The 25874-nt window shown below is 38.6% G+C and overlaps 1 protein-coding gene across 4 annotated transcripts in view; it reads left to right on the forward strand.

Moving 5' to 3' along the window:
* Window positions 1-25874, forward strand: part of IL33 (interleukin 33) — a 160737-nt gene that overhangs the window by 2997 nt on the left and 131866 nt on the right. For all 4 annotated transcript variants that reach the window (XM_070495370.1, XM_070495374.1, XM_044756748.2 and 1 more), the window contains exons 2-3: window positions 16102-16229; window positions 20349-20556. The gene's annotated coding sequence lies outside the window, so the exon portion shown is untranslated. The remainder of the gene's footprint in view (window positions 1-16101; window positions 16230-20348; window positions 20557-25874) is intronic.

Consider the following 25874-nt stretch of genomic DNA (forward strand, 5'->3'; position numbering starts at 1 on the left):
TTTACCTATTTATTTACCTATATATGAATAAACAACAGTATTAATGCAGACCAAAAGACTACTAACTCTTTCTGGAGGAATAAGAGGTTTCCCCAAGAAGGTGATTCCCAGGGTCCATATTTTGTTCTCTAAATGCTATAGTGACAATCATTTTAACAGTAGGAGCTAAACTGACCATTTTAGAAAAATTATGTGTGATCTTTTATTTTTAGAAAAACATACACTGATTTAAAATCTTAAGGTACTTCCTCTCTCGATTACATAATTCTGTTCTTTTTACTTTTTGCATTGTTATTTCCTTTCTTGTTTTCCCCCAAGGAACACACATAATACCCTAGATTTCAAGACTGGACTTGCAGACTTCATTAGAGTTGAACAATTCTATTAAATTTTGTAATTAAAATTGGCTTTTAAAATTGTTTGCACTGTCGAGAGCCATTTAAGAATATTTCCATAATGTGGCTCAATACTACACAATTCAAGTGTTTATTAGCAGCTTACTAAGTGAGGAAAGTGCAAAATAAGTTGCAAATTTCTTCCAAGATCTGAGAGATTTAGAGTCAAATGAGGAGGATAGAATTACATTGTACATACTTGACATTTTTACAAGAATAATCCAAAATAAATAAAAATACAGAAAACAAAAAATACCATGAAGTCTCTCACTGGCCTAAAATGGGACAATCTGAATATCAAAAAGAATAATGCCTACAATGGGTTAAAAAACATCAAATATAAACAAAAGGGATGATTTTCTACAATTAACAAAAGCCACTAGCTCATTAATCATTTTTGGAGGTTGCTAGGTCACCAACTCTGAAAATTGATAAAGAGAAATAATCAAGATTTTTCTTATCTTTCCTGTACAAACTGTGCAGGATAACCACATAGTTGATGAGGGTACATTCTTCTTTATAGAATTTCAGCTAATAAGTGCACAAAGAAATGCTAAAATTAGAAAATTGCTGTGTCATAATCTCAAAAGAAATATTGAATCTAGGTAATAGTAACCAATGGATGCTAAAATCATTAAATGAAACATTGATTGGGAATTTAATAATAGAAGGATTAAGCTGAAACCACCTGAAATTACTAATTAGTCTTACTATTAAAAGTAGGATAAACCAGAGGTGTCATTTGCCTGTTGTCTTTCAGCTCCACATCCATACTTCCTATAATTTATTCTCTGATACTGAGGTTAGGCTCCGGAAACAGAATTTCTCTTTTCATAGCTGGGTCACTGGTAGGTTTTACCAGTAAGGAGCCACTAGAGATTGGAGGATAGAAAAGGGGTTAATCCTTCCTGTTGTTCCTTTTATTGTCTGGATTGTCCCAGCAATGGCCTTTCCTCTTGGTGGCAGCAATTTCCTTCCTCTTGCAACACTCAAAAAACCCAATGTCTCATCTCTGCAGACAGTGCAGCGGTAGCTTGGGGGCACCCCTTACTCAGAGGTTTCACCCACAGCTCTGGGAGGTCCCTCCTTTGAGTTTAAAGATACCAGTTCCATTTTGTTCCCTCAGCTTCCCTCAGGCATGGTAACAGTTCCTTCAGTTATCATCATTTTTATTTATTGAGGAAGATTGGCCCTGAGCTAATATCTGTTGCCAGTCTTCCTCTTTTTGCTTGAGGAAGGCTGTTGCTGAGCTAACGTCTGTGCTACTCTTCCTCTATTTTATGTGGGATGCCGCCACAGTGTGGCTTGATGACTTGTACTAGGTCTGCGCCTGGGATCCAAGCCTGTGAACCCCAGGCCACCAAAGCAGAGCACGTGAACCCAACTGCTATGCCACCAGGCTGGCCCCTCAGTTATCACATTTTGATTACCTTGGTGCTATTTATTTACTCTTTCAGGTCTCTCACACCTGTGTAACCAATCCTTTAAATCAAATCTCCTCTTGAAGTACTTAATGTGGTTTGTTTTCCCAACTGGACCTTGACTTATATACCAGGCATTCAGTGATACAATAGGAAGTACACTGCATCACCTATGAGGTATATTTATTTTATATCATGTTTATTGACATATAATTTATATGTAATAAAATTCACCAATTTTAAGTATATAATTAGATTACAGTCAAGTAACCATGACTACAATCATATATATAGAATATTTTCATTACCCCTAAAAGTTCCCTTGGGTCCCTCAGTAGACAATCTCCTTTCCCCACTTCTGGCTCTAAGCAACCACTGATCTGATTTCTGTTGCTATAGCTTTGTCTCATGTAGCATTTCATGTAAATGGAATCATTCAGCATGTGGCTTTCTGTGTCTGGCGGCTTTATCTTAGCACACTGCTTCTGACATTCATCCATTCTGTTGCATGTTTGTTCCTTTTTATTCCATCATATAAATATAGTAGTATTCCATCATATGAATCCACCACAATTTGTTTATGCATTCACCAATTGATAGACATTTGGGGTTTCCCAGTTTTAGGCTATTATGAATAAAGCTCCTATGAACATATGAGGACAAGTTTTTCTATAAAAATATGTTTTCGTTTCTCTTGACAAACACTAGCAGTGGAATGGCTTGGTCAAATGCTAAGTGTAGGTTTATATGAAACCGCCAAATACTTTCCAAAGTGGACATACCATTTTGCATTCCAATAGCAATGTATGAAAGTGCCAGTTGCTTCCCATCTTGTCAGCACTTGGGATTGTCAGTCTTTTAAATTTTAGTCATTCTAGTGAGTATGTTGTGGTATCTGATTGTGATTTTAGTTTGCATTTCCCTAAGGACTAACAGTATTGAGCATCTTTTCATGTGCTTTTTTGCCATTTGTGTATCTTCTTTGGTGAGGTGTTTATTCAAATCTTTTGCCCATTTTTTTTTTCTGCTTTATCTCCCCAAACCCCTCCTGTACACAGTTGTATATCTTAGTTGCAGGTCCTTCTAGTTGTGGGATGTGGGACACCGCCTCAACGTAGCCTGACGAGCAGTGCCATGTCCACGCCCAGGATCCAAACCCTGGGCCGCCGCAGCGGAGCGCGTGAACTTAACCACTCGGCCACGGAGCTGGCCCCCTTTTGCCCATTTTTAAAGATCTAGTTTTTGTCCTTGCATTATTGAGTTTTAAGAGTTCTTTATATATTCTGGATATAAGTCCTTTATCAGATATATGTTTTAAAATATTTTCTCCTTTTCTTTTTCTTAACTATGTCTTTAGTTAGAAAATCAAAAGTTTTCAAGTTTGAGGCAGTTCAGTTCATCAATTTTTTTATTTTAAGGTTTGTGCCTTTTAGGTCCTATTTAAGAAATCTTTACCTAACTCAAGGTCACAAAGATTTTCTCTAATATTCTCTTCTATAAGTTTTATAGTTTTATGTTTTACATTTGATTTTTGTATATGGTGTGAGGCATGGGTTGAGGGTCATTACCTTTTGCATGTGGATTTACAGTTGTTCCACTTTTACCCCATTGAATTACCTTGACACTTTTGTTGAATATCAATTGACCATATATATGTAGTCCTATTTCTGAACTATTTTGTTCCATTAATCTATGTGTCTATCCTTACTCCACTGCCATACCAACTGTCTTCATTACTGTAGCTTTATAGTAAATCTTGAGCCTAGGTAGTTATAGTCTTCCATCATTTTTGTTCTTTTTGAAAAATGACCCAATTTCTCATCCAAAAAGGTAAAGAGGATTGTTACAGCATAAAAGAGACAGAAGAGACATAAAATCCCCTCTGTACCCCCAGTGAAAATGTCTAGTGAAGATATTCATTGTTCATTCATTCTAGTAATATCTCTTTTTGTTATGAGATAATCTTCTGTAAGAGATCTAATTCTGGCTTTAAAGTAAATAGAAAATATTCATAATCCAATTTATTAACCTGGGACTTTTTTTTCTGGCTTTATTGTGAAGAATATATAATAAGCTTCTAAAATCTTATATAAGATTCTAAATATATATATATATATTTAGACATATATAATGAGATTCTGACAAATCACTGAACATTTTAATTTTTAGAAATCCCTCTCTAGTCTACGGTAAATTTAAGATAGTTTTAACCTACTTAAAGCCCCTACAAATTTGTGAAATTTGAGTATAATTAGGAACTTTTTGAAATCTATACATACTGTGCATTGAAAAATTAAATACTGGGCTAGAAAAAACTAAAAGCAAATTTCTTATTTCTTTTCAATGTAAACTTATTGATTTAGAATAATATCTCAGCTTTTCCACTCCACCCAGACCTTTTCCCAAAACATAGCTGAGGAGAAAGATATTCCTGACATCTGGGGCTGTAACCTGGAGTAGCTTATGTTTAAACTTAAAATTTTTATGTGAATATGATGTTCCAATTGATAATATTTTCAAGTTTTTTCATATGAAATTGTTTTCTGTCCTAGCCTTCTACTTCATTCACTTATTCAACAAATATTTATTGAGTACCCACTACGTTTCAGGCACTGTGCTGGGGCATTGGAGATACAATAGTTAATAAATCAGGCAGAATGCCTACCTTCATGAAATTTACAATCTAGTCTGGAACTCTTTAGCTTATGCCAGGAAGACCAGCCAAGTTTAACCTGAGATTTTGTGTATTTCCTGGCATATTGCCTCTTACTTCCAGGCATATTAAGTACAGTAGCAGAACACTCTTACCATCTTTAAGAATTACATGGCAGTGATTCAGAATACCTAAAACTACATAAAAATGTAATGAATTGGAGGGAACAGAAAGCTCACAAGGTGAGTACTCGACTGGCTTCTCCAGATGGGTGAGAATATTTACATAGTACTTGCAAGTATTAATAGATTTGATTCTCATAACAAATACAGGTGAATACAGATAGATTTTTAAAAAATTAAATGCAAATAAAATAGCTGATGCAGAGGAAAATTATGATAGTGATTGGTAGAGGATATTAACCATCCAGAAATTTGATGTCATTTTGTGTTCTCCTAAAATTAGAATGTTTGGCCCCTACTCCCAAGGTTAGGGAGAGCCCAGGAGAAGCAATGCCCAGGGGCAGTGGTTGTGGAGAATGAGAAAAGAACCAAAGTAGGAAGCAGATTGGGCCCTACTCCAAACAATCAATTATAAATTATATTAGCTGTAATTTTAAGAAAAAAGACAAAGCAGACATATTAAACTCTCTTGTAAAGATAAAACACTCAGAAAATTATCTCTTTGGTATTACTACTACTACCTCTAATAATATTAGGGTTAAAAAAAGGAAAATATATCTGGTTAATTAGAGATAATGTTTTGGACAGTTTCTTGTGTAACAGACAAAATGTAAACTACAAAAAGGACCTGTTCAATTGTGCAGTGTACTTGGTAACATCATCTTGGAAGTTGCCAAAACAATTTTTTTTCCTTAAGGATTTGCACCTGAGCTATCATCTGTTGTTAATCTTTTTTTCCCCTTCTTCTTCTCCCCAAAACCGCCCAGTACATAGTTGTATATACTAGTTGCAGGCCCTTCTGGTTGTGCTATGTGGGACTCCACCTCAGCATGGCTTGATGAGCGGTGCCATGTCTACGCCCAGGATCTGAACCGGCAAAACCCTGGGCCAATGAAGTGGAGCGCGCAAACTTAGCCACTCGGCCACAAGGCCAGCCCCCACCAAAACAGTTTTATCTGCATCTTTAGCTGGTGTGAGAAATAACCTTGACTTTCTAGGTAAGTTGAGGAAATTGTATATCTAGGAAGAAGTAATAATGAGGTAATGAAGAATAAATTATTTATCCATTGAATTAGAACTTTTGTTAGTATAAAACTGGCATTCGTGTACTAATCTCTTTTGCAGCCATTGTATTGTTATATGTCTAATTTATTATTGTATGTCTACTTCTACAAGATTTAGGAAAATATGATGTATTAGAATTATGAAGGGTGTAATTGGTTAAACTTGCAATATCGTGACCAACTGTCCTGATTTGCCCAACACTGGGTTTTCTTGGAATGCAGGACTTTGGATCCTGGGACAGTCCCAGGCAAAGGGAGATAGTTGATTATCCTAACTTTCAATCAATTTTTAAGTTTTGGAAAAATATGATTTGCTAAAACACATTAGCTGTAAAGGTAAATTAGATTCGAGTTAAACATTCTTGACAAGAATCCTTTATAAGTGATGCTATGTACTTCATATGCATTATATCAAGATGCACATAATATGTGGTTGTCCTACGATTATTGTTACTAAGCTTTAAGTAGTGGCTGCCTGATCTCTCCATTTTGTTTTTCCTCTTGAGACCAATAAGTTACCTGTGGGGTGATACTTTGACTGCCTGCAAATTGTTCTTGTCTGAATCAGTTGTTTCATCCAGGAGCAGGAGAAAGGTAATTATTTTTCTAACTCCATCATCTCTTCTATGTTTATAAGCTGGAATTTTTCTGTTTTGTTTTTTTTTTTTGAGGAAGATTAGCCCTGAACTAACTGATGCCAATCCTCTTTTGGCTGAGGAAGACTGGCCCTGAGCTAACATCGTGCCCATCTTCCTCTACTTTACATGTGGGATGCCTACCACAGCATGGCGTGCCAAGCGGTGCAATGTCCACAACCGGGATCCGAACCGGCAAACCCCGGGCTGCCAAAGCAGAAGGTGTGCACTTAACCACTGTGCCACCAGGCCGGCCCCTGGCATTTTTCTGTATTGAAGAGTTCTACCTCATTATCTGAGGCTATTTGGTCACTGTGAAGGAGTGTTTAATTCTTTCTCTTTATCAATTTTTGGAGTAAGGGAGTTGTGTAATAACTACCTCTGATGGTGCCAAATATGGTTGTCTCATTATGTTCTGTTTGGCTTTCTTTTCTTTTTTTTTTTTCCTGTTAGGAAGATTGGCCCTGAGCTAACATCTGTTGCCAATCTTCCTCTTTTTGCTTGAGGAAGATTGCCACTGAGCTAACATCTATTCCAATCTTCTTCTATTTTTTTGTATGTGGGAGGTCACCACAGCATGACTTGATGAGCAGTGCATAGATCTGTGCCTGACCTCTGAACCCATGAACCCTGAGCCACTGAAGCGGAGCACATGAACTTAACCATTACATCACCAGGCTGGCACCTGTTTGACTTTCTCTTTTTTGAGTTGTCAAGAGCTGTGAAGGGGGGTCTGAAATTTTACCCTACTTCAAAGCTAATAAGTTAGTCTGCCATAGTTTCATGGATGATGGTAAAAGATATGAGACTCCTGCATCAGAGAGAAAAAATAGTTTATTACTTACAGCAATAGCAGTAGTCAGAGTACTGGCATTTTTCACCAGTTCCCAAACCCCAATTCCTACAGCGTGATGCAAAGAGGGATAGATGACAGCTGCACACACTGTGGATTATATTATAGGAGAGAAACACTGAGCTTAGATACTTGAAACTTTTATTGTAGTCAATAAGCCTAACTGCTTTTCCTCCAGAGGGAGACATTATCTCTTTATTCTGGACAGTAATCATGCTTGCCCTTTGCTCCAGAGGGAGACATTCTCTCTATCTTCTACTATCCACTACACAAACATCCTTGATAAAGTAGTCCAGAATGTCTTCGCTCAGAAGATGTGCAGAAAAATGAAAGACCATGAGTATCATTATGTGCTGCTTGTTCTCCATCACACCCTTCCCTCATTACATTCTCTGCCCTTTTCTGTAGCTGGAGGCTGACATCTACAGGCTGCCTCACACAGGCTCCCTTTCTCTCCAGGTTCTAGTTGGATTGGCCAATGAGAGGCATCGGCAAAAGATTAGGAAGAGGGGCTAGAGTATTTAGTCCCCTCTCCCCACCCTGTTCTCTCCCCACTGGTACTAGATGCATTTATAGTTACAGTTCTCATAAGGGGTACTTTCTTCCATGTTAGAAACTCTAGGCTCATTTTCTCCCATTTCCTTTTTAGGCTTAAAGATGGTATAAGTGTATAATTGTTCTTAGTCCCTGTACTTTGTTGTGTTCTCTTAACCTTGCCTGAGTCTTTGTAAATAATCCTTTCAGTACAATCTCTTGAGTAACACTTTCTAAATATATTTTCTGTTTCATGCTAGGATCTTTACATGAACTCATAGAATCTATTAGTTTTGAAAAGAGAAAAAACAGAAATTATTAAAACCAAGGATTAGAAAGGTAGTTTAACAAAAAAAGAGATTTTAAAATATGGAAATATTATTATCCTCAATGTGCTAATTTATGCAAATATATTCATACAAATGTATAAGATCAATACCGTTAAGACCCTTTTAGGACAATTTACAGATGTGACTACATGGTAACAGTGAAATTATTTGAAAAATCATAGACTAAAAAGTACAAAAGATTTATATCCTATTTGATAAACGGCCAGAGCAGGTGGTTTACCAATGAAGAAATATAGACTATAATCTTGACAGGAAAAAATTCCCCATTTTGGTAGTAATTAAAGCAAAGCAAATTAGAGGCACAATCACATCTCTCCTTAATTACCCAAGATAAGTCACACCAGCAACACAACATTGGTGGACTGTTGGTAAGTGATCTGTTGCTAGTGGCCCCTGATGACTTAGCTGAGGATCCAGAATGGTGGTTACAAAAGTCTTTGATGCAGCAATTCCACTGTGAGCAATAGATCTTAAGTAGATGTTACAAAAGAAAACAAAAATGAGGTGCATGTTATTTGCAATGGACGTATGTCAGAGTACTGAAAAAATGGACAATAACTCAACAATGGGTAGAATAATTGTTGAATAGACCATGATATTTTAATACATGTTGAAATGCTTATGTGGAAAAAAGAGGACATGCAATGTGTACATACTACATAAGCTTTGTATAAAAGCATAACTCTATGTCCGTTGGCTTCTTTTTGTTTTCCTGTAAAGTTTCTTAGATTTCTGATTTATTTTAAAGATGTTAATTTACTTAGCAATTTAACACAACATTCTAAGTTTGTGGCATTTACTTGGACTTTACTTAAGCATTTTTGTAAAAATGGAGAAAATGATGTGTCAACAACATTCATGAAAATCTTAAAGATAGAAAAATGACTGGATCAATGAGTACTTTTAGAGAATGATAAAAAAAAAACCGTTTTAGATTAGTGTCAATACAAGTCATCCATTGACAATGTGTACAGAACCTTTCCTAGGCTCAGAGAAGTCAAGTAACTTGTCTGAGGTCATACAGCTAGAAAATGCAGAACAAGACTGGAACTTAGTCCTTTTGGCTCTCAAGCTGTCCCTGGTGTGAACATTCAGAGAACAAGTAGAGAGGATAGGTCTTGAAGAAGAGAACAGACACTTCTATTGAAAAGGAAGGAGAGCCTGGAAGAGAAGGCATGTGTGGTAAGCTTGCAGTTGAGGTGATAGGTAGGCAGTAGTTAAAGGGAATTTTTAAAACTGATATCCTCTCTTTTTTTGGTGAAGCCATTGACTGTAGGTGAGGGAGTAAGGGTTTGAAGAAAGAGTCAAACATTTTGGAGGAGCCATGGGAGTGAGGAGTAAAGGAGCTGAACAAAGATAAACATAAGGATTAAAAAGAAACAGAATTGCAAAAGTTTTCTCCTGTTGAGGTTAGAAACCAGGAAACCACAGTGGTAACAATCCACCAATTCATACTCTAAAGTGAAAAAGGCAGGGTTCAATATCATTGGTTCAATTCCATGTTTAAAAAAAACACCCATATGTATGCGTAAAACACATGCAGAAAAATGTACTGTATATATACCAATTTTTTATAATGGTTACTTCTAGGAGGGGAGTGCGTTTGAGGTTGGGGAAAGGACTTTTACTTTTTACTGTATATATTTCTATATTATTTGAATTTTTTTGTTGTTGAGGAAGACTGGCCCTGAGCTAACATCTGTGCCAATCTTCCTCTATTTCGTACGTGGGACGCCACCACATTATGGCTTGATGTGCAGTGTATAGGTCTATGCCCAGGATCTGAACCTGTGAACCCTAGGGTGCTGAAGCAGAGCACAGGAACTCAACCACTACACCGCCGGGCCAGCCCCTCTTATTTGAATTGTTTTTTTTTTGATACCAATGTATTCTTGCATTACTTGTATAAAAAATGGGGAATGTGAAGTGATGGTCTAGTAAAGGCCATAGGTTTCTGAGCATGTCTCCATCTCCACAGAGATCATCTAGAGCCTATTCTACAGTGACTTGAAGCTTCAGAGCCAGCAAAAGTCCTACCTGGCTCCTCCCAGCACAGCTCACAGCTGCTCCATAGGCCTCACAGCTTAAAACAGAGCCAGCACTCGAGGGTTAGTGGTATCTGGTTCTGCTGCTTCTGTGGTGAGAGATATCAACTAGCTGTAGTGTTTGCATCTGTCCATTAACAGCCATTCAGACTCAGAGAAGATCTGGACAGCTCATAAAACTACATTTTGCCAGCTGCTGAAAACTAAACTAAAATCTCCTGCCAGCTGGTGGGAGAGATCTCCAGGTTCTGTTTTCGTATCTGTGATAAGTTGCAATTGCAGAAATTCCATAATTGACTCAGAATGTAAGTGACTTTCCTCCTTATATGTACTATATGTCAAGATAAATCTAGGAAGCTGGCCTCGTTGCTGAGTGGTTAAGTTCACGTGCTCTGCTTTGGCAGCCCAGAGTTTGCCACTTCGGATCCTGGGCACAGACCTACGCACTGCTCATCAAGCCATTCTGTGGTGGCATCTCACATAGAAGAACTAGAATGACAGACACCTAGGATATACAACTATGTACTGGGGCTTTGGGGAGAAAAAAGAAAAAACAAACAGGAAGATTGGCAACAGATGTTAGCTCAGAGCCAGTCTTCCTCAAAAAAAAAAAAAAAAAGATAAATCTAGAACAACACTAGTTAATTTCTTGAAGTAGTTCTAGTCAATGCAATCTTCCTGTGAAGATAAATTCTACAGAGCAAGACATTTGGGGAGATGCCAACAAGAAATAGAATAACATTGAGTAAGCAAGACTCTTTTGTGAAAGCTTAAACTTATCAGGGAGATTGTTTTAGGTATGGGCGCAGGGAGAGACGGTGCCCTTACCGGGAAAGAAATAGGAACAGAGAGGAAGTGGGCATTTCTCCCAAGTTCATGGAGAGGATGAAGGATGTTCCATGAGGATGGGGAACTGCTGTTATTTGGAGGCCAGCTCTCCACAGGTATGTGGTATAGAGGTGAGATGAATGCTAATACTGGGGCTCCCAGCCCTGGTAAATATCGCTGTGCCCAAAAGGAGGTAGTATGGTGACTGCGTACTTCCAAGGGACAACTTGGGCTTGGGTAATAAACATCTCAAGTGGTGGCTCAAAGTGAGCACCAATGCCTGGCAAGGTTTCTTCAACTATTTTGCTCTTTATAAGACCCATTGGGCCTTATGTGTAACTCAGTTGGACAGGAGCATGTCTTTGCCTGTATTTCCTTGAAATCACAGCTTGAGACAAGGGCTTGGATGTAGGTAATTTATTTGGAAAGTAATCCTTTGGAGTAGAAGTATGGGAAAGGGAATGAGGGAAAGTCAAAACAAGGTTGCATTATTGAGTTGCTTATTGGCATGAGCTCAAATCAAAATTGTCCACCCAAGGGACTAGGAGCAAGAGAGAGAAGCATTTATTCATCTGCTCCTGCCTCCCACTGGTTGGGACATGAACCTCTTGGGTTTGCACATGTGCAAGTGCTGAGCAGGCACCTATGGGCACTCACAGAAAGGAACCAGAGAAGCCCGGAGGCAGGAAGTGAAAGAAACAAGGCACAGGCTTGAGGTGAAGTGCTGTCAGTGCAAAGAGGGAGGAAACCTGCAGGGACCTGTTTGCCACAGCCATCACGGGCATGGGAGCTGAAGATTAGAGGACCTGAAGTGGGGCTCCAGATGTCTGTTACAGGGAGAGAGGCTAAATAATGACTGAGCAATATGGGACATACAGACTTTTGGAAATTTATTTTCCTCCTGATTAAAAAAAGTAGTACATATATTTTTGAAGTAGAAACTAATTTAATTTGATTAAATACAAATGTAATCTTTCTGTTAGATCCTTATTTGTGGAGTAGATTTAATCCTGCTACAGTAGTGCAATGCCTAACGTTACAGATGCTAAAAAACAAAGCGAAACAAAACCGAGTTTAGTTCCCCCCTTCTAATCACACATCAAAACGCATAAGCACACACACACACACACACACACACAAACACAGGCAGCATATATACACACACCCTTGTCTAAAAATAAGAGGAAAAATTCTTAGGAAGTGCTTTGATTCCATTGTAAGTTTGTTCCTGTGTGATGTTAGCATTTGGTTCTGAACCTCTAAGAAACTGGTCTGGAATCTCCCTGCTTCCCATAAAGAGCTGGTTTGGGGTCTGACATGTACCTCCATTTATCATTTTGAAGAGAATCCCTATAAGGAATATTGCTCCTCAAACTTTAATCTGCATACAAATCACTCAAATAGATACTCATCTACCACTTCTGCTTGGTGTTTCTCCTTAGCACTTAGCATCTTCTAACATACTACATATATAATTATTTATCACATTTATTGTTCGTGTTACCCCCTAGAATGCAAGCTGCACAAAAGGAGGGATTTTTGCCTGTTTGTATCTCTGGTGCTTGGCTCATAATAGGCACTAAATAAATATTTGTGGAATGAGTGAATAAATATTTAATTCATCAATTTAAATTGCATTTTAAAGTATTAAGTACTTGCTACATATCAAGCATTGTGAGAGGTGCTTTGTGGAATACTAAAATAAGATAACAGTGGGCAAAAAAGAAAAAAATAAATACGGAGTCCTCCCTTCTGGAGTTGACAGGCTAGTGGGGAGACAGACGTGTAAATAAACGTAATAAAGGCAGAATAATCAAAAGCATGGTAGAGATGCAGCCAAATACAGGTGGAGCCCAAGGAATCAAGTATGTATTCTGACTTGGGGCAGCACGAGGAGACTAAATGGAGGAGGTAGCACTTGAAGGATAGTAGAACTTTTACCTGTGGGGAAGAGGAAGAAATTCCAGGTAAAGGGAACAACTGGAGCAGAGGCCCGGAGACAGAAAAATATCCTTAATGTTTCATTCAAGAGATACTTTCTCTACTGTAACTGAGGCATGGGGAGAGGGTTGTATGAGCAATAAGTTAGAAAAGGTTAACTGGGGCCTGATAGGGTGAAAACATGAAATAGAGTCTCTCATATTATGGTCCTTAGTTGTAGCCAAACAAGAAAAATACGTTTCCCCAGGCCCCTACTGAGCTATGCATGTGTATATGCAAACCTCCACTGGTGGTCCTGATGGGGAGCTAGAGTTAAGAACCACTAACTGAAAAGATAATTTGGGAGGCAGTGTGACTAGGAGGAGGCAGAGGCTAGAGGCAAGGAATCCAGGTAGAAGACTTGCAAAACCCAGGGAGTGTTTGTGGGAAAAGAGCAGAGGAATCCAGTTTAAATTAGTGAGGAGAGGTTGGTAGAAATCTTATCTGCTAAATGTTGAGAATAAATCAGGATCCATAGGCTAGAAACTAGTTTCAGTAATCCTCTCTTTGGCCTTCCTGCTTCCAAGAATTTTTCCTTTCTCTTTTGGGACCACGAAATACAGCTTCCAACAGGTCTTCAGAGGTAGGATTACATAGTAATTATATATTACATATATATAATTTTGTATACAATATACTATTCTATACACCATATAGAGTCAAAGGACTTACCCTGTTTCATGAACCTTGGGTAAGTCCTTAAACTCTCTAAGTCTGTTTCCTCATCTGAAAAAGGGAAAAAACAGGAATAAATCTGTTGAGAGGAGTGAACATGAAAACGCTTAAAGCACTTAGTTGAGTACCTGGCTGTGATAGTCAAGATGGATTATGTCATGCTACAGTAATGAAGAATCCCCAAATATCTGTGGTTTAAAGTGAGATTTACTTTTCAATCATGGTACATGTCCACTGAGGGTCCGCGGGGGAACTCTGTCCATTGTAGTTACTCAGGGACCCAGGCGGACAGAGTAGCTACCATGTTAACTATTGTCCTTCTTTATGTCAAAGGGAAAGAGAATGCTAGAGGGTCTCACATTGACGATTAAATGTTTGACTCAGAAGAGGTACATGTCACTCCCACTGACAGCTCATTGGCCAGTGCCAATCATTTGGCCTCACCCACTACAAGGGGGCTGGAAAGTGCAATTGACGGTGTACCCAGGAGATAGGAGAGACTGAAATATTAGGTAGGGTTTTATTATTGATATTTACTTATACTCTAAGATCTGCAATGTTAATTTTCTTCCTTCCTATACCCCCACCTCTTCCTTGAGCCCCCATTTCAGGGGGCTGCAATCCAATAACCACCTGTCTCCTGACTGGTAACAGCCCTTACGGTGCCCTCTTGTGGTACCTACAGCTATTTCATTAGCCCTCTGAGGGAACTTAATTTTGAGCCCTCCGGAGTGAAATTTACCCTAGCAGAGCTGTATATAATAGCATTACTTTTCCAGTTTGCCCTACTTTGTAGGCCCCATAAAAGCATGCAGGGTAAGCCCTTATATTGCAAGACCACACTTTCAGGAGTACCCTGTGAAATCTATCTTTTCTTCTTGGCGAGAGTATCCAAATTTCAAGTATTTAAAGGACCTGGGTACAAAACCCAACATTTTTTCACTGTTCACATCGTTTTTATTGGCTAGAAACTCCCCTTCTGTCTCCAATACCCTCTCCTTTCTAATAGTACATATTATGGATATAAATATTCATAGAGATTAAGCCAAAACCATTATGTGATTCCTGAAGGCCTGTCTGCAAACTCAATCGGAATAACAATCCTTAATTACAAGAATAATAGAGAAAAGTTGCTTCTGAAGGAACTATAATTTCACATTCCTAGTCTCCTATTGTGGCTTCTTAACTGGAGTCCTCAGACACCTGGCTACAACATTTCCATATTATTTGTTTCCTTTGTAATACCATGTATTGTATTATATGCATCTAAAAACATTAATTTGAGAAGGCATCCCAAACAGCATCAGACTGCTAAAGAGTTGCTTGGCCTGTTAAGAACAGCTGTAAAAAGTTCTAGGCGCTAGGGTGAGGTCTTACCACAGGGTGGTGCTATTGCTTTAAGAATAAGGAAGAGTAACGCCAGCTCCTTGAACAAGAATACAAATGATCTCAGGGAAGCTTGAGAACAAAGGGCTGATGTGACCACAGAAGGTTGTAATAGTCTTAGTCTTAAGGGAAAGTTTCAAATTCCAGTAGATAAAATTCAAGTCCATTAACTAAGATGTTATGATCTAGTATATAAAATGTGATTGGTTACGGGTTTTACTGTTTTAAAGTACATAACACAAAACCGCAAGATTTTGAGGACCTGTTAGCCAACCAATTCCCCAAACATTTCTTCTACACAGTAGTATAGGTTCTCTTCAACACACAGAAGGCTCACTGTGGTATCATTTTTCTTGTCTATGTTGTGAGGGTTTTCTTCTTCCTGTTAGCTCCATTCTGGATTTTTGTATGTAGACATCACACTTACTATGCACTGAATTCCTTCTAGATTGAATCATTTATTAGATATACACGGTAAGTTCAAAAGTAGAAATAAACTCCTGAATAGGAACTGAAAATCATATGATGGAAATTGCAGGAAGAATTCAAGGAAGGAACATTAAACAGCGGGTTATGCTGGCAAAAGCAACACATACTTGAAACAATTTGCTTTAAAAGAATTTGAGGAAGAAGGTGGTGGTGGGAAGTGGATGGTAGTATAGATGAAACAAGATGACCATGTTATCATTGTTAAAGCAAGGTGATAGGAAAGTGGGGGTTTATTTATTTTTGTATATGTTTGAAATTTTTCATTAAAAAAGAATATTAACATATACATAAAATAAAATGCTAAAGGACTGCGTAAGTGAATTTCTGGTGATCAGCGTCAGATGTGTGAGAATACACACCAAGCCACAGAATTAATGGAAGGGAAGGATGAATACTAATGTAGAGAAGGTTGTAAGACACAGGAAATGAATAAACTGGAGGAAAGTGTAATACAGAATTTATGCTACTCAATCCTCATGTAAGTTAAGCTCTTTTGGTGAGAAAAAGAATTTACAATATTTTTTTATCACACCTACAAGTCAGTTTTTTCATTTTGCTGAGGAAGACTCACCCTGAGCTAATATCTGTGCCAATCTTTCTCTGTTTTTTAGTATGTGGGCCACCAGCATAGCATGGCCGCTAAGAGAGCTGTATAGGTCTGCGCCTGGGAACCAAACCTGGGCCGCTGAAGCAGAGGGAGCTGAACTTAACCACTAGGCCACCAGGGCTGGCCCTAAAAGTAAGTTTTCATGAAAATTTAACTCTCCTGGCCTTTTGTTTGGGGGTAAGGGGATTTGTGAGTGGGTCAGCAAAGAACTAAACACTTTCTTTTAGGAAACACTTTCTTTTCAGCATTTTTAGGCAAATGGGGCTTGAAGAAAGGTGGTCGTTCCAAATAGCTTTGTAAATTCTTCATGGCTTAAAAAGAGATGATTTAATTAGTTTATTTTTATTATCCATGGTCCTCTTGAAGATATTTGTTTTGAGAAATTTGTTTTCTCACCACTGACAAATGAGGAACTTCCCAGTTGTTACAAGTATATATCATTAGATTTAATATTTTTGAAAGGTTAAATGAAAACACTTTTTTTCCATGATTACTTCCATTTCTGCTCTAACCCATAACAGAAAAAAAATCTTTACTTTAGTTTTCCTTAGCACTCAGAAAACCCCTTGTGTTTTTACTTTTTGCAGGATAATGTAAAGAAGACATTTCTATTTTTAGTTTTACAATAAGTAGGAGTCAGAACTTACTTTCTGTCAATACAAGAATAACACTATCCTCTTGACTAAAAGAAATAATTTATTAATAGTCATACACTGCATTTTTACTTAAACCAAAAATAATCTATAACCCAATTACTAATTCAATCAGTTCATATGTGGGGGGTGGGGTAACATTTTGGATTACCTACAATTTAAGTCATCTCACTGGTAAACCAATTTTTTTTTCCTCCCATACTCTGTCCACCATTAAGGTTCAGCTATGGACTTGGAAGAAAGAGGATATGACTTAGAGGAAGTGGAAAGTCTAAATGTTGTCCCTCCTGTTTTAGTCAGGGTTCTCCAGAGAAACAGAACAACGGAATATATATAATTATATATAAAAGGAGATTTATTATAGGAATTGGCTCACATGATTATGGAGGCTGAGAAGTCCCACAATCTGCCATCTGCAAGTCAGAGACCAGGAAAGTCAGTGGTGTAATTCAGTTCAAGCCCAAAGGCTTGAAAATCAGGGGAGCCAATGGTGTAACCTCCAGTCCAACTCCAAAGGCCCAAGAACCAGGAGCACCGGTGTCTGATGTCTGAGGGCAGGAGAAGACAGATGTCACAGCTCAAGGAAACAGTAAATTTGGCCTTCTCTCTCTGCCTTTTTGTTCTGTTCAGACTAGTAATGGATTGGACGATGCCCTCCGGCATCAGCGAGGGCAATCATCTTTACTGAGTTTACCAATTCAAATGCTAATCTCTTCTAGAAACACCATCACTGACAAACCCAGAAACAATGTTTTACCAGCTATCTGAGCATCATTTAGCCCGGTCAAGTTGACACATAAAATTAACTGTCATATGGCCCTAGGGGATTGTGGGGCAGGAGAAGGGAGACAGATTTAGGGGTGAGTATGAAATGGCCTAGTCTCCCCTCTCTGAGCTTTAGCCAGAATGGGACCATCCCTGGCAGAGGGCTTTGCCTCATTCCACATTTGGGGCTCCAGAGGGAGCTCCTACACCAACCTAGGGGCAGCCACAGCAAAGATCTTTGCGGCACAGCCTGATTGCACAGAAGGTAGGTCTAAGTTTAGTTTTCCTGAGCTGCCTTTGGTTTCCAGGCGGGAAAGATGGAAAATTCCTGCGTCTCTGAAAGGGCACACAGAAGGTTGGCCTGCTGTGGAGTCTGCTATGGCAAATAACTTAGGTGGGCATCGCAGGTCAGGACTAGACATAAGAAAGGCAGGCTCTTAGAGGAATCTTCAGCATCAGTTGAGAGCCAAGGCAAGGCTGAGCTATCTAGAGAGTGCCACCAGGTTCCAACCGAGCTGAGAGATACCACCATGAGGTATCCCACTGCTGACTTCAGCAGCGGATAAATGCACAGGGATGAGACCAGTCACCCTTCAGCACTAGGGAGCACCCAGAACAGCTACTCAGTGGCAGAGAAAAGCACTGATCCAGAAGTCACCACAAAGATTTGAGAGCTTTGTCTCACTTCTGCTGTCATGAGAACATCTGGCTACTGCCCTTGCTCTACTACTTGACAAGTGGGGGCATATGAAGGAAATCAGATTAATTATACACCAAAAAAGAAAAAACTATGTGCTTTCTACACATCTGAGTGTAGTGTGAATATTTTTGAATCCTTATTTATACAGCCATAAGTAAATATGAACATTTTCTAGGCTTTTTCAAAAAAATCAGGACCGTATATAATGAAAAAATTAGTGGAAAAGTTCCTTTAGTGGTTTAATCATAGTTTAAGTTTATGATTTATATTGCCTCTACTTCACAAAAGGAGTTGAGATCATTTACAATAAAATAATGATAGCTAATGTTTATTGAATGATTCCTCTTTCTGCCAGGCACTGTTTTAAATGTTCTAAAGTATATCATTGAATCTACAAGGCAAGTGATTTGGATTATATCCATTTTATAGATGAGAGAAATGAAGCTCAGAGGGGGAGAGCAACTGGCCCAAGTTTTCCCAGCTAGGAAGTGGAAGAGCTGGGCTACAAGCCTACTTAGTCAGCCTCTAGAGCCTGTGTTTTTAACCACTATGCTATTAAAATAAAAATTTAAATACCACAGGAAGAGAGGTAACAATTATGTTCAAAGATGGCTAACATAGTCTTCATAACCAAATGTTAAATTTAGCTTATTGTACCTCCAGGCCAATTAAAATAGACCTTTGTTTATCAGGTGACCAGAATTGAACTAAGAAGAATTTACAAAAAGTGATGTTGGACATTCTGCTCAACACTGTTTACAGGAATTTTGCAAAAGAGCCCAAGATAATAAAAATAGCTGCTAAATACCATAAAAGTAGCTTGAACTTTTTGCAATGTGTCAGGCATTGTGTCAAATACTCCACATGAATTATCTTCCCTAATGTTCCTAATAAATGCTCTGAAGGTGGGACTTTATCTTTATTTTACAGATAAGAAAACTAAGGCTCAGGGAAAGCTTGAGGCCCCATATAGTAAACAGCAGTGTTGGGATTTGATCCTGTATGCTTGACTGTCACATGATACTGCCTCCTGCGACTACACAACACCACGATGTTCATCACATGGTCACTGCCAGGATTTAGATGCTGGTACAGCCACACAGGTTACTTACAGTTCGCATCCATTCTGATTGGTCAGTGCCCATGCTGTTACTTGTTGTCATACATTTCTAACACCATCTTTGTCAAGTTATGGTGAAAAGAGTAGGGCAAAATAATATCCTTTATTGTAGAGTCAAAATATGTTCTCAATCAGTAAAAGAGACTCCTGTTGTGAAACTTTGCACAAATGAAAATAGGAAAATAAAGATAAATTCCAAATATGAAAACTCATTATTCCAAATAATTTGAAATGGCCAAACTGGATGTTTTGGCAACTGGTGATTTTATGCAAGAAAAGTAATTGGTGATGAGTTAGCAGTTTGGTTAAAGATCAAGCCTTTTTTTTTTTGGAATCAGTGATTCTGCCTGCAATGAGAGGGTCAGAAGAGAACAAATTATAACAAGGGTTGCTGTAGGTCACATTTTGTTTCTAAAGTGTGGTGTTAAGGGCTGGTGGCAGTGAGTATAAGTGCTAGGCCTAATGCTGGGACCAGAAGCAAATGATGGGCGAGTATAGGAAATAGGAATTTGGCCCAGGGAGAATGAGTGGGCAGTGAGGAGAGCCATCCTAGTAAGCTTGAGTCCAGAGAGAAGATCTGTAGTCAAAGCAGGTCCAAGCATGACCTGGTTGTCACAGGGCCAAGAAAACTAAAAACATCGAAGACATAGTAAATGCCTAAAGTTTTAACAGGAACATGAGTTTTTCCCCTGGGCCCCCTCAACTCATGGGACAGTCTTCAAGAGACAGCACAAGTGTGCTCTTTGTTCCTTCTTTGTCCCTTCCTCTGTCTTGTGGTTTAGAATGTGTGTATTGCCATCTTGGACCATGACGTCAAATCTACACAGAGAAGAGCAAAAAGATAGAGAGAACCTGGTCTCTGCACCTCCTGTGATGCACCATACCACCTCTGGGCCTCTGATATAGACTTTGACTTGGGAGGAACAAGTTTTGATGCTGTTTAATTCATATTATGTTGGTTATTGATCACCTGCTACTGAACCTAATTCTAATAAATACACCTCTTATCACAGGTGAAGTTCCCCAGGAAGCAGACTGAAATGGAGATCAGCATGCAGGAAGTATATTAAGGGGTGCTCTTGGAATCTGTAGTTGTGGAAGAGAAGGAAGCAGGATTGGGCAGAGGGAGATGAGCTGTGATGGAGTCACAGCAAAGGCCTCAGCTGACCTCACAAAGAGCTCTGACGCCGGTGTGGCCATTGAGAGTTGGCCTGAGTAGAGGTAAGTTGGCCCAGCCTTTATGTTCTCATGTAGATCAGTCACTGATTTGACCAGCCTATTATGGGCTGTCCCCAAGGAAGGGAGTATGCCCTTGGTTCAGGCAGATCTCTATGCTCAAGGTACTTTCCGAAGAGTGATACAGATGAAGTGTGTCAGCCAGCAGCACTTATACCAGGTTTGGGAATAAATCCTCTATCCCTGAAAGTGGATCTGGATGGTATAGCACAGTGTCCACTCTACCACTCAACTCTTTATTTTGAGATGATGTAGTTTTAACTAAGTTATTGTTGGTTTAAAGAGTGATACCCTATCAATTCTATCAACAATTCTGCCCATGATATGTATAGAATTATATGTGTATATATATAGAATTACCAATAATTCTATCAGTTATAATACATTCACTTGCAAGTAACAGAATATCTAACTTAAAGAAAAGGGGTGAGCTTGCAGGAAAGGATCTCAAAGTCATCCACATTTGGATGTAAATGGCAGATGGGCATAGAATATTTACCCTTTTTGGAAATAATTTCATTTCATAATGAGACCAAAGCCTTAAGCCAAAGACATGAATCTCAAATTATAGGGGTAGTCACTTTACAGGAACTGAAGAAATCTCATAGAAACTCTTGCCTTTTTAAAGACCAGGCTGCAACTGTGGGCCCTTGCACCATCCATGAGTCCTGCAGAGTGGACAGCTCTCTTGACAAGAAGACAGAGATTCAGGAGGCTTAGTGAGACAAGCTAGAATCCTGCACCATCTCATCTTCCATATCTATAGCACCCTGTGTTGCAGACCTGCCAAGCTATTGTTTAACCCACATCTGCTCGCTCTTGCCATGGAACACTGGTTACTATTGTTTTTCCCTTCGCCTTGATATTCTTTCTTTCTGTAGTGGATATTCTCTATTAGTGGCCACACAACAACATCAAATATTTTCTCTCATTTTAGTAATTTTCCATATTATGAGTATGACTTTCTCAGAAAACTTGCATGGTCAGATTCCCTTAAAGCTAGGGTGCAAATGTGTGACCGATCTTCTATTAATCGTTATGTGTCCACATGGTCAGATTTCTCCAAGTGCAGTGTGTGAGCAGGTGGCCACAGAAAGCAAGACTGATCTTTTGGCGTAAGTGGTGTCAGAAGTGTCAGGTTCTACTAGTAACAGGACTTCTGGCACTAGCTCCTGAGTATCATAAGTACTAAATAACAGTGGCAGTAATGTACTCAGAAAAGCCTCCCCCACCCCAAAGTGTGTCTGGACACTGTCTTTGACGATGTGCCCTCAGAGTCTGGCCCCTCATCCTCCAAGCAAGTCTGTGAACTATCTGTTATCCTTTAACAAGTTCTCTTTCTTTTTCTTTTTTTTTTTGCTTAAACTATCTAGAGAGGATTCTATTGTTGGCAGCTAAGTCCCCAACCAGTATACCCCTGAAAGGCAAATGCAGTAAACAAAAACCCATATCAGCCAATCCCACCTTATGTGTATTAATAATACTCTGGAATTTTCACTTGTTAATATCCTGACTTCTGCTTTAAATCTATAGCCTTAAATTTGCATCTCATGTCTTATAGTCACTTTCTCTTTTCTATAGGGAAACAAAGAATATTAGCTGAATGACATCATTCAATGGCCCACATCATAGCGAAAATGATATTTCATGGTGTCAACAGAATATGCCTCAGCTTCACAACAAAGCTTTGTAATAGTATGAGAGCTTCGTTCTCTTTTCCTCTTGTTTCTGATCTGTTTTGTTTATAAGGCAAATGAAACTGCTAAGAGAAACATCAAAGACAAGGTATATTACAAATCCAAAATTGCAGCCATGGTCTTATCATATAAAATCTTATCATATAAACTCTTGACTGGAAATGTCATTTATGGTCAAACCAGATATCAAGGACTTGAATACCCTTCCCCTAAGTGAGTATTTCCATGAAATGTTTTTAACCTTAATAGCAATTACTACTTCTAGCCTGATACCTGGCCCACAGGGAGACCTCATGACTCTCCAGCCTTTCATGATTTAACTGAGATTGATTTTGAGATGGGGCAATGTTGTTGGGATTAGCCTTTTGAGAATATTTTCGGAAGTTTTCTCTTTTCAGAATTGCTCTAGGAGTGATATTGTGAACATTCACCATTGATATATGCTTTTGCTGCCATGATTGTTTACATAAGTACTCAAAATTTTGAAGGGACTTGGAATGCCAGGTTTATATATTTTTAATGTTTTATAAATTTAAGTCAAAAGTTCCATATTTTCATCATCTTTAGGTTTTCAACGAAGAATTATAATAGGAGAATCTACATTTATGATCTATAGTAGATTGGATTAATTCCCTCATTTCCTCATTCATCCCTATATCCATGCCCTTTGCCACCTAACTTTGCAATTCCTCCCTCTAATGAAGGTTTTCTTAACCTCAACACTATTAACATTTTTGGCTGGGTAATTCTCTGCTGAGCGGAGTTTTCTTGTGCATTGTAGGATGTTTGGCAGCATCCCTGGCCTCTGCCTATAAGAAGCCAGTATCACTTCCCACTCCCTGCAGTGTTGACAACCAAAAATGCCTCCAGACATTGCCACTCTCCTCCCCTGGATGTGTGTGTGGGGTGGTAGTGGTGGTGGTGGTGCAAAATTGCCTTCATTTCAGAGTCACTTCTCTAAAGGTGGGTGGCTCTCCCACTAATTTTGGTCCCAGCTAATATGACTTTCCTTGGCCCCGGAGGAGCTTGAAATACACTTATAGTGAAGCTTGCTCTCTTGTGCATTTTCCATTGCTATGAGTAGATTGTCTCCAGGGCAGCTGCTCCCTCTTCAGCCTGGGCCTTAAAATGAGATATGTGGAGCACAGCCACCTCAGCTGATCCAAAGAAGTGTGAAGTAAAGGGACCCCAGCTACCACAGCCTGAAGAAGAGCTGCCTCATCCAACCTCAGACATGTGAGGAATAAATGCTATATGCATCTTGTATTCCACTGAGATTTTTATGGTTGTTACACAGCAAAAGCTGACTGATACAGACCCCCTAGCAAAAGTAAAGTATATCCAACTCTTAATTATATTGAATTGGATTTTCCAGTTGCTTTATGTCTTGAGACTGTCCCTCACTCCTTGTTTCCTTTCCCTGATTGTACACCATCTTCTGTGTCAAAGATGTTTCTGCTTCCTACCAAACTAATTCATCCAGCTGTCTTCTGAGAGCTACCTGTGACCACCTGGCCAACTACCCAAAATGAACGTAGGTGATGAATCTGGATTATTTGTCTTTATATTGTTGAATTTTATAGAGGTTCTTTATATGCTCAGGATACAAGTCCTTTGTCAGATATATGAATTGCAAATATTTTGTCCGAATTTGTAGCTCTTTTTCTTCATTCTTTTAACAGTGTCTCTTGATGATCCAAAAGTTTTAATTTTGATGAATCTATCACTCTTTTCTTTTATGGTTAGTGCCTTTGTTAGGTCTAAGAAAGCTTTGCTCAGATTGCAAAGATATTCTCCTACATTTTCTTCTTTATAGTTAAAGTTTTAGTGTTTAGCTTTTGTAGTTTAGCTTTTATATCAGGGTTATGATCTATCTTGGATTAATTTTGTGAATGGTGTGAGTTGTGGGTCAAGATTAATTTTCATCTATGTAAATGCCCAGTTGTTCCCTCAGCATTTGTTGAAAAGACTTTTCTTTCCCCATTTAATTGCCTTGGGTACTTTGTCATAAATCAATTGACAGTGTATGTGTGGGTCTATTTCGGGACTCAATTCTGTTCCACTCATCTATTAGTATATCTTAACGCCAATACTATGCTGTCTTGGTTATTAAAATTTTAGTAAATGTTAACATATTTTATCTTATTGAAAAAAGTAGGGCATGAACTATATAATATAAGATTAGAACCATTTTTTAAAGGCATAAAAGTGATTGGAAAGAAACAAAATCAGATGAATAGATCTTGTCATTGTTAGGACTTTGGATGATTTTTTTCTTCTTCCTGCTTTTCTTTATTCTCTATTCTCTACAATAAGTTTATATTACTTTCACAATTGGGAGAAAAATTTTATTTTAAAAGATTTTCTGCTTCCCTCTGGTTAGCCAAAAGTCAGTTACAGTACTAGGTTTTTTACTGGATAGTTACTTTTCAGGCTGCCGGGTGCTCCAAATTCTAGATGCTCTGCTAACTTCAAGAACCTCTAAGGTGATTCCCCCAGGGACTGAGGTTGGGATTCAAGTGGGCTTCAGGCTTCTGTTCTGCCTAACATATTCTTGAGAGATGACTTCTGGGTTTAAACAAAGCTTAAAGATTTAAAATTTGAGGTAGCAAAGAAAGAGGAAGGAGGAAATCCATTCCAGAGCAGATATTTCAACTGAAAGTTGAATGCACACCAGGAAACACTATTATAATTGGATACTTCAGCCTTATTCCTTCTGAATTTCTAAAGCTTAGGAGGCATGAAATGCATTATGAAAAATGCTTCTTTCTGTGTTTAGTTTGGAATCTGGATAGGGGAAATAGAATTCTGTAACTAAGAATGCCTCTCTGCATCTTCTCAATAGCAGTCTCTGGTCCTTGAGTTTTCATGGTGGGCTATGCTGTCCCTGCCACTCTGGCTGTGCATTATTCCTCTCTCAACCAGACCTCTTTATTTACTCCTAAGGAGTTAGCCTTTATCTTGATAATCCTGATAATCCCAAGTTACTCCACCCAGACCTTTGCCTTTGTCCCCTCCTTGTATACTGCACAGTTAGTTATTTCTACTAGAGCTTGCTCTGCTACCATGACTCCCTGCCCTCCTACAGTTCCATCCTTGACAGTGCTAGCTTCCAGAATAAGATTGTGCTACAAGGCCATGTAATATAGCCAACTATGGTACAGCTATAGTCTGTCATAGTATGGCAAGGAAATAAATTGGGTGGGGGTGAGAAGGGGAGAAGAATTAGTAAAAAAAAAAATCAATAGAAACTGCAATCTTATAGAGAATCTGACAAATCAGGACAGCTTGCTTCTAAAAAGCATCACATTTCAGGACGATCTCATCTGGAACAGTGAGAACAAAGATACGGCTTTAGAAATATAAAGCAATAAAGTAGAATGTCATATAAGGGTGGATCATGTAGGGAAAATTTATGAAAGACTGAAATGTCTGGGTGTCTTCAATGGAAACTTAGGCTTTGTTTAGCACATATCCTTACAGGTTACCTGATTTGATGAGGTTTGCACCTTTCATTGCCTTTGAGCTATTTTACAACTGTAAATTTAGACAGTTGATAGTAAAGCAAATGATTCTTGCTCATAATATGCAAATTAATTGTGTCCA

This window comes from Equus asinus, chromosome 23 (assembly GCF_041296235.1).
Source record: "Equus asinus isolate D_3611 breed Donkey chromosome 23, EquAss-T2T_v2, whole genome shotgun sequence".
NCBI lineage: Eukaryota > Metazoa > Chordata > Mammalia > Perissodactyla > Equidae > Equus > Equus asinus.